This window comes from Procambarus clarkii, chromosome 2 (assembly GCF_040958095.1).
Source record: "Procambarus clarkii isolate CNS0578487 chromosome 2, FALCON_Pclarkii_2.0, whole genome shotgun sequence".
In the NCBI taxonomy this organism is placed as follows: Eukaryota; Metazoa; Arthropoda; class Malacostraca; order Decapoda; family Cambaridae; genus Procambarus; species Procambarus clarkii.
In genome coordinates, this window is record NC_091151.1 from 62,616,262 (window position 1) to 62,631,120 (window position 14,859).

Genomic DNA, 14,859 nt, shown 5'->3' on the forward strand with positions numbered 1-14,859 from the left:
CTGGTATCCACCTCACAAATCCTCACACCCATGGCACAGCTTCCTCCACCAGCAGAACACTCACCAAGGAGGAGATTTGAAAAGGGACAGTAGAAAGTGAGCATCAAGGGAATGTACACTAACATAGATAGAATTACAAATAAAGCAAATGAACTTGGAGAATGGGTACTAGAGGAAAACCCAGACATAATAGGCGATGAGTCACAATAACGTGGCTAAAGTATGTTGACCAAACCACATACTAGAAGTTGAAGGGACGACGACGTTTCGGTCCGTCCTGGACCATTCTCAAGTCGATTGTGAATGACACAATCTACTTGAGAATGGTCCAGGACGGACCGAAACGTCGTCGTCCCTCCAACTTCTAGTGTATGGTCTGGTCAACCAGATATGTTAGCTCTCACAGAAACAAAGCTGACGAAAACAATAACAAATGCAGTGTTCCCACAGGACTATTATGTTATGAGGAAAGAGAGAGAAGGAAGAGGTGGTGGTGGTTTAGCCCTGCTGGTAAGAAAAGGCTGGGATTTTGAGAGTTAGTTGTTCAGGGATGTGAAGGTTTCAGTTACTACATAATAGGAACAGTAACAACTGGAGGGCAAAAAATTATAGTCGTAGTCATATATAATCCACCACCAAATGACAGAAGACCCAGACAGGAATATGATAGAAACAATATGGCCACCATTAACATAATAGAGAGAGCAGCTTCTGTTGCTGGCAGGAATGGATCTGGACTACTAATCATGGGAGACTTCAATCACAGGAATATAGATTGGGAGAACAGAGACCCGCATGGAGGACCAGAAACATGGAGAGCTAAGCTGCTGGACGTGGCAACAAGAAACTTTCTAAGCCAGCACATCAAGGATCCAACAAGAATGAGAGCAGATGAACCAGCAATGCTTGATCTGATATTTACCCTAAATAAGTGGGATATAAGGGAAGTCAAGATGGAAGCGCCCTTGGGAATGAGTGATCACAGTGTATTGAACTTTGAGTACCAGGTAGAGCTATGAATTATCCCCCCCCCCCCTCATCCCGAAAAAGAACTAGGAAACAAAAGGCTGGCATACCGAAAGGGAAATTTTGAGGAGATGAGAAGCTTCCTAAGGGAAATACCTTGGGACACAGACCTCAGAGCTAAGTCTGTACAAGATATGATGGACAATGTCGCCCAAAAGTGTCAGGAGGCAGTAAGCAGATACATCCCGGCCCAAAGGAAAAATCCGAGAAGCAAAAGAATTCATCGTATAATAGGGCATGTATGGAAGCAAAGAAATTGAACAAAAGGGCGTGGAGGAACTTCCGGAATAACAGAACACCAGAAAGCAGAGAGACATACCAGAGAACCAGGAATGAGTATGTCAGGGTGAGAAGAGAAGCAGAGAAAAGTTATGAAAATGATATAGCAAACAAAGCAAAGACCGAACCAAACCTACTCCACAGTTACATCAGAAGGAAAACAACAGTGAAAGAACAGGTATTGAAACTTAGAACAGGCGAGGACAGGTATACAGAGAATGACAAAGAGGTGTGTGATGAACTCAACAAGAGGTTCCAAGAGGTCTTCACAACAGAACAAGGTGAGGTTACTGTGCTAGGAGAAAGGGAAGTAAACCAAGCGGCCTTGGAGGAGTTCGAAATTATGAGAGAGGAGGTCAAGAAACACCTGCTGGATCTGGATGTTAGAAAGGCTGTTGGTCCAGACGGGATCTCGCCATGGGTACTGAAAGAGTGTGCAGAGGAACTTTGCTTGCCACTCTCCATAGTGTATAGTAGGTCACTGGAGACAGGATACCTACCATAAATATGGAAGATGACGAATGTGGTTCCAATATACAAAAAGGGCGACAGGCAAGAAGCACTGAACTACAAGCCAGTGTCCTTGACTTGTATACCATGCAAGGTGATGGTGAAGATCGTGAGAAAAAACCTGGTATCACATCTGGAGAGAAGGGACATCGTGACAAATCGCCAACATGGATTCAGGGAGGGTAAATCTTGCCTTACTGGCTTAATAGATTTCTACGACCATGTGACACAGATAAAGCAAGTAAGAGAGGGCTGGGCGGACTGCATTTTCTTGGATTGTCTGAAAGCCTTTGACACAGTACCGCATAAGAGGCTGTTGCATAAGCTGGAGAGACAGGCAGGTGTAGCTGGTAAGGTCCTCCAGTGGAGAAAGGAGTAACTAAGCAATAGGAAGCAGAGAGTTACGGTGAGGGGTGAGACCGCCGATTGGCGTGAAGTCACCAGTGGAGTCCCACAGGGCTCTGTACTCGGTCCTATCTTGTTTCTGATATATGTAAATGAAGATAGGTGTAATGAAGATAGGTGTAGGGAGAAGGAGGCCAAATACAAGGTATCATCTGGGAGAGGAAATTCTTCAGGAGTCAGAGAAAGAAAAAGACTTGGGAGTTGATATCACGCCAGACCTGTTTCCTGCAGCCCATATCAAGAGGATAACATCAGCGGCATATGCCAGGCTGGCCAACATACGAACGGCATTCAGAAACTTGTGTAAAGAATCATACAGAACTTTGTATACCACATATGTCAGGCCAATCCTGGAGTATGCAGCCCCAGCATGGAGTCCATATCTAGTCAAGGATAAGACTAAACTGGAAAAGGTTCAAAGGTTTGCCACCAGACTAGTACCCGAGCTGAGAGGTATGAGCTACGAGGAGAGACTACGGGAATTAAACCTCACTTCGCTGGAAGAAATAAGAGTTAGGGGGGACATGATTACCACATTCAAGATTCTGAAGGGAATTGATAGGGTAGATAAAGACAAGCTATTTAACACAAGGGGCACACGCACAAGGGGACACAGGTGGAAACTGAGTGGCCAAATGAGCCACAGAGATATTAGAAAGAAATTTTTAGTGTCAGAGTGGTTGACAAATGGTATGCATTAGGAAGTAATGTGGTGGAGGCTGACTCCATACACAGTTTCAAGTGTAGATATGATAGAGCCCAGTAGGCTCAGGAACCTGTACACCAGTTGATTGACGGTTGAGAGGCGAGACCAAAAAGCCAGAGCTCCCCAGAGGCCCACATCAAAAGAATATCATCAGCGGCATATGCTAGACTGGCCAACATAAGAACTGCCTTTAGAAACTTGTGTAAGGAATCTTTCAGAACCCTGTATACCACTTATGTAAGACCAATCCTTGAGTAAGCAGCTCCAGCCTGGAGTCCATACCTAGTTAAGCACAAGACAAAGTTAGAAAAGATTCAGAGGTATGCCACCAGACTCGTCCCGGAACTGAGAGGATTGAGCTACGAGGAAAGGCTAAAGGAGCTGAACCTCATATCCCTGGAAAACAGAAGAGTAAGGGGAGACATGATAACCACCTACAAAATTCTCAGGGGAATTGACAGGGTTGACAAAGACAAACTCTTCAGCACGGCTGGGACACGAACAAGGGGACACAGGTGGAAACTTAGTACCCAGTTGAGCCACAGAGACGTTAGAAAGAATTTTTTCAGTGTCAGAGTAGTTAATAAATGGAATGCATTAGGCAGTGATGTGGTGGAGGCTGACTCCATACACAGTTTCAAATGTAGATATGATAGAGCCCAGTAGGCTCGGGAATCTGTACACCAGTTGATTGACAGTTGAGGGGCGGGACCAAAGAGCCAAAGCTCAACCCCCGCAAGGACAATTTGGTGAGTACACACACACACACACACACACACACACACACACACACACACACACACACACACACACACACACACACACACACACACACACACACACACACACACACACACACACACACACACACACACACACACACACACACACACACACACACACACACACACACACACACACACACACACACACACACACACACCTAATCTAACTCCTGAGGCACATATAAATAGGATAACGACAGCAGCGTACTCTACACTGGCGAAAATTAGAACTTCATTCAGAAACCTAAATGAGGAAGCTTTTAGGGCGCTTTACACTGCCTACGTGAGACCAGTCTTAGAGTATGCCGCGCCATCATGGAGCCCCCACCTGAAGAAACACATAAAGAAACTGGAGAAGGTTCAGAGGTTTGCGACGAGGCTTGTCCCAGAGTTTCGAGGGATGGGATATGAAGAGCGGCTGAAGGAACTGAACCTTACGACACTAGAGAAAAGAAGGGAGAGAGGAGATATGATAGGGACATATAAAATACTCAGGGGAATTGACAAAGTGGAAATAGATGAAATGTTCACACGTAATAATAACAGAACGAGGGGACATGGGTGGAAACTGGAAACTCAGATGAGTCACAGAGATGTTAGGAAGTTTTCTTTTAGCGTGAGAGTAGTAGAAAAATGGAATGCACTTGGGGAACAGGTTGTGGAAGCAAATACTATTCATACTTTTAAAACTAGGTATGATAGGGAAATGGGACAGGAGTCATTGCTGTAAACAACCGATAGCTAGAAAGGCGGGATCCAAGAGTCAATGCTCGATCCTGCAAGCACATATAGGTGAGTACATATAGGTGAGTACACACACACACACACACACACACACACACACACACACACACACACACGCAAACACACACACACACACACACACACACACACTAGTTCAGTTGTGTTGTGACCATCATGTTGGGTGGACGTGGGTTGGGAGCTCCTGGTTCACTAGTGGAGTGGGAGGGGTAATCAGGCAACTTCGAAGTGAAAAAGTGTGTACAAGTGTATGAAAAAACCTTGGGTTTTGACCAAAGCCATAAGGTAGTGAAGAAAAACAGTTTAAGTAGCAAAATTGAAAATAGTTGATGAAGTACTGTGGCAGTGTGCAGTGTGGAGCAGACCTCACCGACCTCTGACCGTGACCTTACCCCCGGCAGCAACCCTCCTACCACCACGTGGGACGACGCTTGGAGATTCACTCACCTATTGTGTTAGCAGGACGGTAAGATACTTGGAACCCCTGTGGGGTAAGGTTGCATTATAGCAATGACTAGGTCAGGAAGATCGTCTAGGTCCAACAGTATTATGATTGAGGAAGAAGATAGGTTTGTGGAGAAGATGATTGAGACATTTGTAGACAAGAGGGATGTTTGGATAGATGATCTAATCCAGGGGATTAAAAGTGAAGTCTTTAATAAGATACAGGACGAGGTTCAAAGACTCAAACAAGAGTTTTTGGATTATATTCAAGATGAAATCAGGAAGAGCAGGGTAGAATGGCAAGGAGAAATATCTAGGCTTACTAATGAATTTGGCAGGAATAAGGGAAGCTTGGCAGGGGAACGGGGAGTAGTAGTAGGTGGAGTAGAGGGTGTGGGAGGGGTGGGGGTCAGCCAGGGAGGGGGCCACCAGCATGACCCTGAACTGAGAAAGAGGACAATCATAATCCATGGATTGCTTGAAGCCAGGGCACCATCGAGGCAGGAAAGGATGGAGATTGAGGATTTGGAGCTACAGGGGATCTTGAGAGACATGAGAGCCCAGATCGCAGGGAATGAGGTGCAAGTCCAACGACGCATTGGGCCATACAACTGTAACAGGAAACGACCTGTCCTGGTACAGTTCACTAACGAAGAGGCAGTGGATTACATACTGCGTCACAAACACTTACTCAGAGGTAGCGAAAATTACTACAACGTATACATTGACAAATTCATGACGAAGGAGGAGCAGATAGCCAACAGAGCAAGGAAACAACAGTACAACTCTTCCCATTTGAGCGTAGCTACACACCCCAATGCTAATCCACCCCATGTTAACCAGCTCACACCTTCTCAGGTCACTCCCTCCCCAAATCAGTCCTCCCTGCCCCTGCTTATCTCCCCAACACCTCCCTTGACCCCTCTGACCCCATTGCAGTCAAATTCATCCCACATTCCAAGGACCCCACTCATCACCTCAACCCCCAAAACCCGTCCAGCCCTCATCCCCTCATCCCCCAAAACCCACCCAGCCCTCATCCCCTCAACCCCAAGAACCCACCCAACCCTCATCCCCTCAACCCTCATATGTCGTGACACTGAACCCCGGTTCATTCCGAACACAGCGATTACACAACACATAACACCTTGCCTCAGCAACCGTTACTACCACCTATACTCCTACACACACCAGACCCTTGAGGCGTACCACTAGGTTTGTACTGGAACACAATGAATGAACGTATGGAAGGTATTTAAAGGCCATCGGGTTTTGTCATTTAATTACCAAGAATAGACTCTGACAAATAATAATATATTAACATACTCTATTAGGTCCATACACTTCCAATACCCATAGACCACTTGACCTCTGCGATCACCACCCACACTCGTAACTTCCACCTAAGTCCCTAATACGGAATGATTACTACAACGCTCCACCCCGGTTAGTCTTTCAATTCAATACTGCAGACTTAACTTGGTCACTAAGATCACAGCAGGTTCTCGCATAGCTGTCTGCTACACTTCCCTGCTGCCACAAACGGAGATCCAGAGGACTTCTCAGTTCAACTCCAACAATCAGACTGACTTTAGCCAACCCTGGCCTCAAACATTTCACCACGCCTCTCAAGGAAGGTATAATCCGATTAACCTTATCCCTAGAGCGGTAACCTTGATCCTAGAAGCCTGACGAAGAATAATTCCTCTTTCCAGGAATTATTAATTTGGCTAAACAGCTTCGGTCTTAATCCATTGACCTTTCTTAGATATGTGATCCATAGTCTGTCTACTTAACATGTACTTCCAATCATCATTCGTTAAGTGTTGTAGTAATGATCCTCTAGCTAATAATTCCTACTAACTTGTGGATTACAACACATAACCTACCCATCCCTCACCCCTCCTCATCCCCTCTCCTTCCATGTGACCCCCCACCCTTGCGAGGGGGGTGGGAGGTTCCCCATACCCCCTCTATCCTTCAGCCTCCCAACCTCTCAACCTCTATCTGACTCCCAACCTTACGCTATCTCTCAACCCCTCTATGCCTATCAGACCCTCCTTAATCTTCAGACCCAGTATGCCCTTCCCACTCCAGACCTACCTACCCAGGCCCTACCCCAGACCCTCCTACCTACCTTCCTAGAAGCCCAGCCCCCATTAGCCCCCCAAGCAGCCCTCCTGACCTCTTTCACCCCCCATACACCCTCCGGACCCCCCCCCCCAGACACCCCCCGGATCCCCCCGGACATCCCCCGGATCCTCCCCCCCCCCCAGTCATCCCCCAGACACCCCCCAGATCTTCCAGATCCCCCCCCCCCTGCCTCCAGTCACCCTCCGGACACCCCTAGATCCCCCCAGACCCCCAGAGAAAGGGAGAACTCTGGTACAAGAGTTTCCATGAAGAATCTCAAGGTTTGGTACACCAATGCCTATGGGGTATCAAATAAAGCAGAAGAGATAAAAGAAAGAGTGAGTGAAGCAGATCCTGACATAGTTGCGATTGTGGAAACTAAAATTAATGACATGATCTCAGATGCAATCTTTCCTGAAGGGTACTAGGTGATACGAAAAGAGAGGACACAGAGACAGGGAGGGGGAGTGGCACTCCTAATAAAGCGGAAATGGAAGTTTGAAGACCTGGGAAATCGAGTTACCAATGAAGTGCACAAGCTTCATACATGGAACTCTGACAGTAGATGGGAGGAAGATTGTGATCTTGGTAATCTACAATCCCCCACCAAATAGTAGAAGACCCAGGCAGGAGTATGATGACAACAACAAGGCATGTATAGATGAACTGCAGAAGGCAGCAACACTAGCCCACAGAATGAGAGCGAAGCTGCTGATCATGGGGGACCTAAATCATGGAGAGATAAATTGGGAATCAAGGAATCCCCATGGAGGGGACGAAACGAAGGGAGCAAAATTAGTAGATGTTATAGACAGGAATTTCCTAACACAACATGTGAAGGAAGACACAAGGGAAAGAGGAGGATATGCACCGAGCCTATTAGACCTGATTTTCACCCAGAACGTAGAAGATATCGAGAATTTAGAGCATGAAATACCTCTAGGGGCCAGTGACCATTGTGTCCTAGTCTTTGACTACATGATGGAATTCAAACTTATGACCATGGGACAAGAGATCTGGGAAAGGAGAGTTGACTACAGGAAAGGGGACTATAAGAGGATAGGGGACTATCTGGGTGAGGTGCAGTGCGAGGAAGAAATTAGAGGAAAAACAGTTCAAGATATGATGGACCTAGTCATACAGAAATGCCAGGAGGCCGAAGAGAGATTTATACCAACAGTAAAGGGAAAAAATAAAAAGGAATATAATAACCCATGGTTTAATAGGACACTGTCAGGAAGCAAAAATGGCCAGCAGGCGGGAGTGGAGGAAGTACAGAAGACAAAGGACAGAGGACAACAGAATCAGATACAACAGAGCTAGGAACGATTACATTAACATAAGACGAACATCGGAAAGGGACTATGAGAACGATATTGCAATCAAAGCGAAAAAAAAAACCTAAGTTACTACACAGTCATATAAGAAGAAAAATGTCGGTGAACGACCAAGTGACAAGACTAAGGAAGACAGAGGGGCATATACTGAAAGTGACAAGGAAATCTGCGAGGCACTGAATGCCAGTTTCCATGGAGTGTTCACTACCGAGCCTGAGCAGCTCCCATTGTTGGAAGGGGTTACCCTAGATGAAAGATTATCAGATATAGAGGTGACAGCAGAGGAGGTAATGAAACAGTTGATAACTCTAGATGCAACTAAAGCAGTTGGACCAGACAAAGTATCATCGTGCATACTAAAAGAAGCAGCGCAGGCCCTCAGCGTGCCTCTGGCAATGATCTTTAATGAGTCACTTATGTCGGGAGAAATGCCCAGTTGTTGGAAGAAGGCAAATGTCGTGCCGATCTTCAAGAAAGGTGATAGGGAGGAGGCACTTAACTATAGACCTGTATCACTGACAAGCATCCCCTGTAAAATACTGGAAAGAATAATTAGGCTACGACTGATTGCACACCTGGAGAACATTAGGTTTGTGAACAAACATCAACATGGGTTCTGGACAGGGAAATCGTGCCTAACAAACCTTCTGGAATTCTATGATAAAATAACGACGATAAGACAGGACAGAGATGGTTGGGCAGACTGCATATTTCTGGACTGCCAAAAAGCCTTTGATACAGTACCGCACATGAGACTGCTGTTCAAGCTCGAGAGGCAGGCGGGGGTGGAGGGAAAGGTCCTAGCATGGATAAGGAACTACCTAACAGGAAGGAGCCAAAGAGTTACGGTAAGGGGCGAGAAGTCGGACTGGCGAACAGTAACAAGTGGAGTACCACAAGGATTGGTGCTGGGAACAATTCTATTTCTTGCATATGTTAACGACATGTTTACAGGCGTAGAGTCCTACATGTCGATGTTTGCGGATGACACAAAGTTGATGAGAAGAGGTGTGACAGATGAGGATTGCAGGATCCTCCAAGAAGACCTGAACAGGTTGTAGAGATGGTCAGAGAAATGGCTACTGGAATTCAACACGAGCAAATGTAAAGTTATGGAAATGGGACTAGGAGATAGGAGACCAAAGGGACAGTACACAATGAAGGGGAACAGCCTACCTGTGACGACGAGCGAAAGAGACCTGGTGGTGGACGTAACACCTAATCTATCTCCTGAGGCACATATAAATAGGATAACGACAGCAGCTTACTGGCAAAAGTTAGAACATCATTCAGAAACCCAAGTAAGGAGGCATTTAGGGCGCTTTACACTGCCTACGTGAGGCCAGTCTTAGAGTATGCCGCCTCATCATGGAGTCCCCATCTGAAGAAGCATATAATGAAACTGGAAAAGGTTCAGAGGTTTGCAACGAGACACATCCCAGAGCTACGAGGGATGGGGTATGAGGAGCGCCTGAGGGAACTGTGCCTTACGACACTAGAAAGAAGAAGGGAGAGGGGGGACATGATAGGAACATATAACATACTCAGAGGGATTGACAGAGTGAACATAGACGAAATGTTCACACGGAATAGTAACAGAACGAGGGGACATGGATGGAAGTTTTCTTTTAGCGTGAGAGTAGTAGGAAAATGGAATGCACTTTAGGAACAGGTTGTGAAAGCAAATACTATTCATAATTTTAAAACCAGGTATGATAGGGAAATGGGACAGGAGTCATTGCTGTAAACAACCGATGCTCGAAAGGCGGGATCCAAGAGTCAATGCTCGATCCTGCAGACACAACTAGGTGAGTACACACACACACACCGCATGCACACACACACACACACATACACACGCACACACACACGCACGCACACACGCACACACGCACACACACACACACACACACACACACACACATACACACACACACACACACACACACACACACACACATACACACACATATGCGAGGCTGGCTAACATCAGAACAGCTTTCAGGAACCTGTGTAAGGAATCATTCAGAATCTTGTACACCACATATGTAAGACCAATCCTGGAGTATGCGGCCCCAGCATTGGAGCCCGTATCTTGTCTAGCACAAGACGAACCTGGAAAAAGTCCAAAGGTATGCCATTAGACTAGTCCCAGAACTAAGAGGCATGAGTTAAGAGGAAAGGCTGCGGGAAATGCACCTTACGACACTGGAAGACAGAATAGTGAGGGAAGACATAATCACAACCTACAAAATCCTCAGAGGAATCGACCGGGTAAGCAGGGATAAACTATTCAACACTGGTGGGACACGAACAAGGGGACACAGGTGGAAACTGAGTACCCACATGAGCCACAGAGATATTAGAAGGAACTTTTTCAGTGTCAGAGTAGTTAACGGATGGAATGCATTAGGCAGTGATGTGGTGGAGGCTGACTCCATACACAGTTTCAAATGTAGATATGATAGAGCCCAGTAGGCTCAGGAATCTGTACACCAGTTGATTGACAGTTGAGAGGCAGGACCAAAGAGCCATAGCTCAACCCCCGCAAACACAAATAGGTGAGTACACACACTTCCCTCTGGGATTGTAGGGTTCCGGGTTGTGGTACTCTGAATCCTTTGTCTCTCCCTGTGCTCCTTCCTCTGGTCTGCTGCCTGTATTCTCTCTTCCCTTGTCATATCCCTCTGCAGGAATACTTTTTTGAACTTCCGAACATTTGCTCCAAACAAGGACCAGCCCAAAGGAGCGGAGAGACAAGGACAAAAACGCAGTTACCGAGATCCTTAAAGAGGTAAGGATGGAGGGAACTGACCAAAATGTTGAAAAGGTTTTCAGGCTTGGAAAGTTCAACTAGGACAGGGACCAAATGATAAAGGTGGTATTCATGAGCGAAATCCCGAAGAAGGAACTGTTAGCAAGGAAGAGTGGTCTAGAAAATGTTCCGAAGTTCAAAAAAGTATTCTTGCAGAGGGATATGACAAGGGAAGAGAGAATACAGGCAGCAGACTGGAGGAAGGAGCGCAGGGAGCGAGAAAGGATTCAGAGTACCACAACCTGGAACCCTACAATCCCAGAGGGAAGTAGAGAACCCTCCTCAAACAGTACAACAGCCAAAGGGATTGGGGCACCACCCCCACATTCTACCCAACAGACACCCAACCTGCCCCATCCCCTGTCAGCCCCCCACTAAGTACCCACCTAGGGCACCCTCCCCCCACCCCCCACCCCTCCTCCCACTCACCCCCTCCTCCTACTCACGCACCTCCCCAGGACCTCCCTTCTCCCCCATCCCCCCAAGCCCTCCCTTGTCCCACATGCCTTCCCGTCTCTCTCACCCCCAAGCCCTCCCTTCTCCCCCGCCCCCCACTCTCCCCCACCCCACCTAAATCTTTCCCTCTCCCCCACTCCCCTAAACCCTCCCCTCTTCCTCACCCACCTCAGCCCTCCTTTTTCCCCCATGCCCCCCCAAGCCCTCCTCCCTCTTCTCCCCCTCCCATCTCCCCTATCCCCCAAAGCCTCTCCTCCCCCCCCCCATCTCCCCTATCCCCCAAAGCCTCTCCTCCCCCCCCCCATGCTTCCTCAACCCTCCCTCTCTCACCCCCCCCCCAACAATCCCCCTCTTACTCTCTCCCCCAACCATCACCCTCTCACTCTCCCCCCCCTACCCTCCCCCTCCTACCCACCCCCCTTACACTCCCCCTCTCCCCCACCACCCCCCTCTCCCCCACCACCCCCTCTCCTCCACCACCCGAAGCCCTCCCTCCTCCACCAGTCTCCCCATGCCAGGTCCCCCCAGCTCCCACTCACCTCAGATCCCAAAGGTCCCCCCCAGAGAAGAAGCAGAAGAGAGTCAGTTTCAGGGTGATGTACTCGAACATAGATGGGATCACAAGCAAGACAAGTGAACTACGGGAAAGAGCACAGGAAGTTAACCCAGATGTAATTGGACTCACTGAAACAAAACTCTCTGGAATCATAACGAATGCCGTGTTTCCCCAGGAGTACACAGTAATAAGGAAAGAGAGGGAAGGTAGGGGAGGAGGCGAAGTGGTCCTACTCATGAGAAAGGAATGGAGTTTTAAGGAGATGGCCATCCCGGGCTGTGAGGAGTTCAGAGACTACATAGCAGGCACCATGACAATGGGAGGACCAAGAATAGTAGTAGCAGTAATATACAACCCAACACCAAATGACAGAAGACCCAGTCAAGAGTATGAAAACAACAACGTGGCAGTTAACACTATAATTGAGAGGGCAGCCTCTGCTGCCTGTAGAAATAGATCCCACCTGCTCATCATGGGCGACTTCAATCACGGAAGGATTGACTGAGAGAACAAGGAACCACATGGAGGCGAGGATACGTGGAGAACCAAACTATTGGAGGTGGTTGTTACGGCCCTCTCGGGACGCAACGGGGTTCTTACTCTGATGTTGTTAGAGGAAGTTGTATCCGACCCCAAGCCAGTAGTGGCTTTCAAGGGATGAGATCCGTGACGCAAGAAACTTAAAGGCGGAAGGGAAAGAAAGTTAAGAACTTAAGATTATAATTTACCATCACCACTATAAATAATATATAAAAGAGTGCACAGGGGGAGGGGTATAAACACTATACAGGGGGATTATTCACAATCGTTGTCTTCTGCTGAAGACTCTGGTGCAAAGCTCTCGGTGCTGAGTCCTCGGTGCTTTCGTGGTCCCTTGACGAATTCTTCTGAGAAGTTGAGCCTACCCTGGCCACAGGTCAGCCAAAACACAGGTCCACTGGGGGCACCGCCGTGGAGGCCGTCAACCACACGTCCAGCAGGTCTACTGGCAGGTTTCCGGATCAGCAAGGCTGGTCAGGCCACTCCACGGGCGATATTAGGGTAACGCCCTAGACAGGAGCCTCGTGTGATACCACCAATCACTCTCCTGTCCTCAATACCCCAGTGGATAATCGTCTCCAGCCGTCGGTCCCGGGTAATCCTTCTACTGCCACTCCACTGGCAGGGTAACACCACAGTGTTCTTCTGGGGGACGACTTCACAGCTGCTGCAGCAAAGCACAAGGTATGGAGACGGCTGCCTTGGGTAGACTGACTCAACTTCCATCACAGCAGTCCCAGGTCGACTCTGTAAGCAGACACGTCATCAATAACTGGGACACACTAAGGCACCTCACTAACAGGCTCAGACACAAACGCCCACCTATCCACTCCATAGATGGCGCTGGTGTCTGAGCACCACCTCACCAGAGGTCAGCAGCGACTGTGTTGAGCGCTGAACCGGACTGGAAACTGGCCCTTGTGGCCAGTACACGTCATCCTCACCAGGTGTCGTCGTCCGTTTGGAGGGGGTCATCGGGAGCTGACCCACAGATGGCGCGGTCGTCACTGCTCCGTGCTCGGACGCTGGATCCGGGTTCGTAACAGTGGTGACAAGAAACTTTTTAACCCAGCATGTCGGAGAACCCACAAGGATGAGAGGCAATGACGAACCAGCGAGACTCGACCTAGCCTTCACTCTGAACGATTCCGACATAAGAGAAATCGGTTTTGAGGACCCAGTAGGAATGAGCGACCACAGCATACTGGTGTTTGAGTACTTGATTGAAGAAGGGTTATTGAACTCGAGGAGGGATACCGAAACCAAAAGGTTAGCATACCGAAAGGGAAACTATGAGGGGATAAGAAAATTCCTAACAGATATAGCATGGGAAACAGAGCTCAGGGGAAAGACGGCCCAAGATATGATAGATTACATCACGTAGAAGTGCAAGGACGCAGCAAACAAGTTTGTCCCAGTCCAAAAGGAAAACAGAGAAATGAAAATGAGAAACCCATGGTTTAATCAGAGATGTAGGCTAGCTAAGCAGCAAAGTAAAAGGGCATGGAGAAACTATAGGAATAACAGGACACTGGAGAGCAGAGAAAGATACCAGAATGCCAGGAATGAATATGTCAGGATGAGAAGAGAGGCAGAAAGACAATACGAAAATGACATCGCAAGCAAGGCAAAGACTCAGCCTAAATTGTTGCATAGCCACATTAGGAGAAAAACAACAGTAAAGGAACAGGTTATGAAATTAAGGATAGGGGCAGAAGGATTCACTACAAATGACAAGGATGTGTGTGAGGAATTGAATAAGAAATTCCAGGAGATCTTCACCTTAGAGCAAGGAGAAATTCCAGAGGTAAGAGAGGGAATAGCTAACCAGGAACCACTGGAAGACTTTGAGATTACCAGCGGGGAAGTAAGGAATTGTTTACTAGAGTTGGTTGTGACAAAGGCTATAGGCCCAGATGGAATCTCCCCTTGGGTTCTAAAGGAAGGTGCAAGAGAACTGTGCCTACCACTCTCCATAGTGTATAACAAATCACTGGCAACAGGGAACTGCCAGATATTTGGAAAGCAGCTAATGTAGTCCCGATATACAAGAAAGGGGATAGACAGGAGGCACTGAACTACAGGCCAGTGTCCCTAACCTGCAT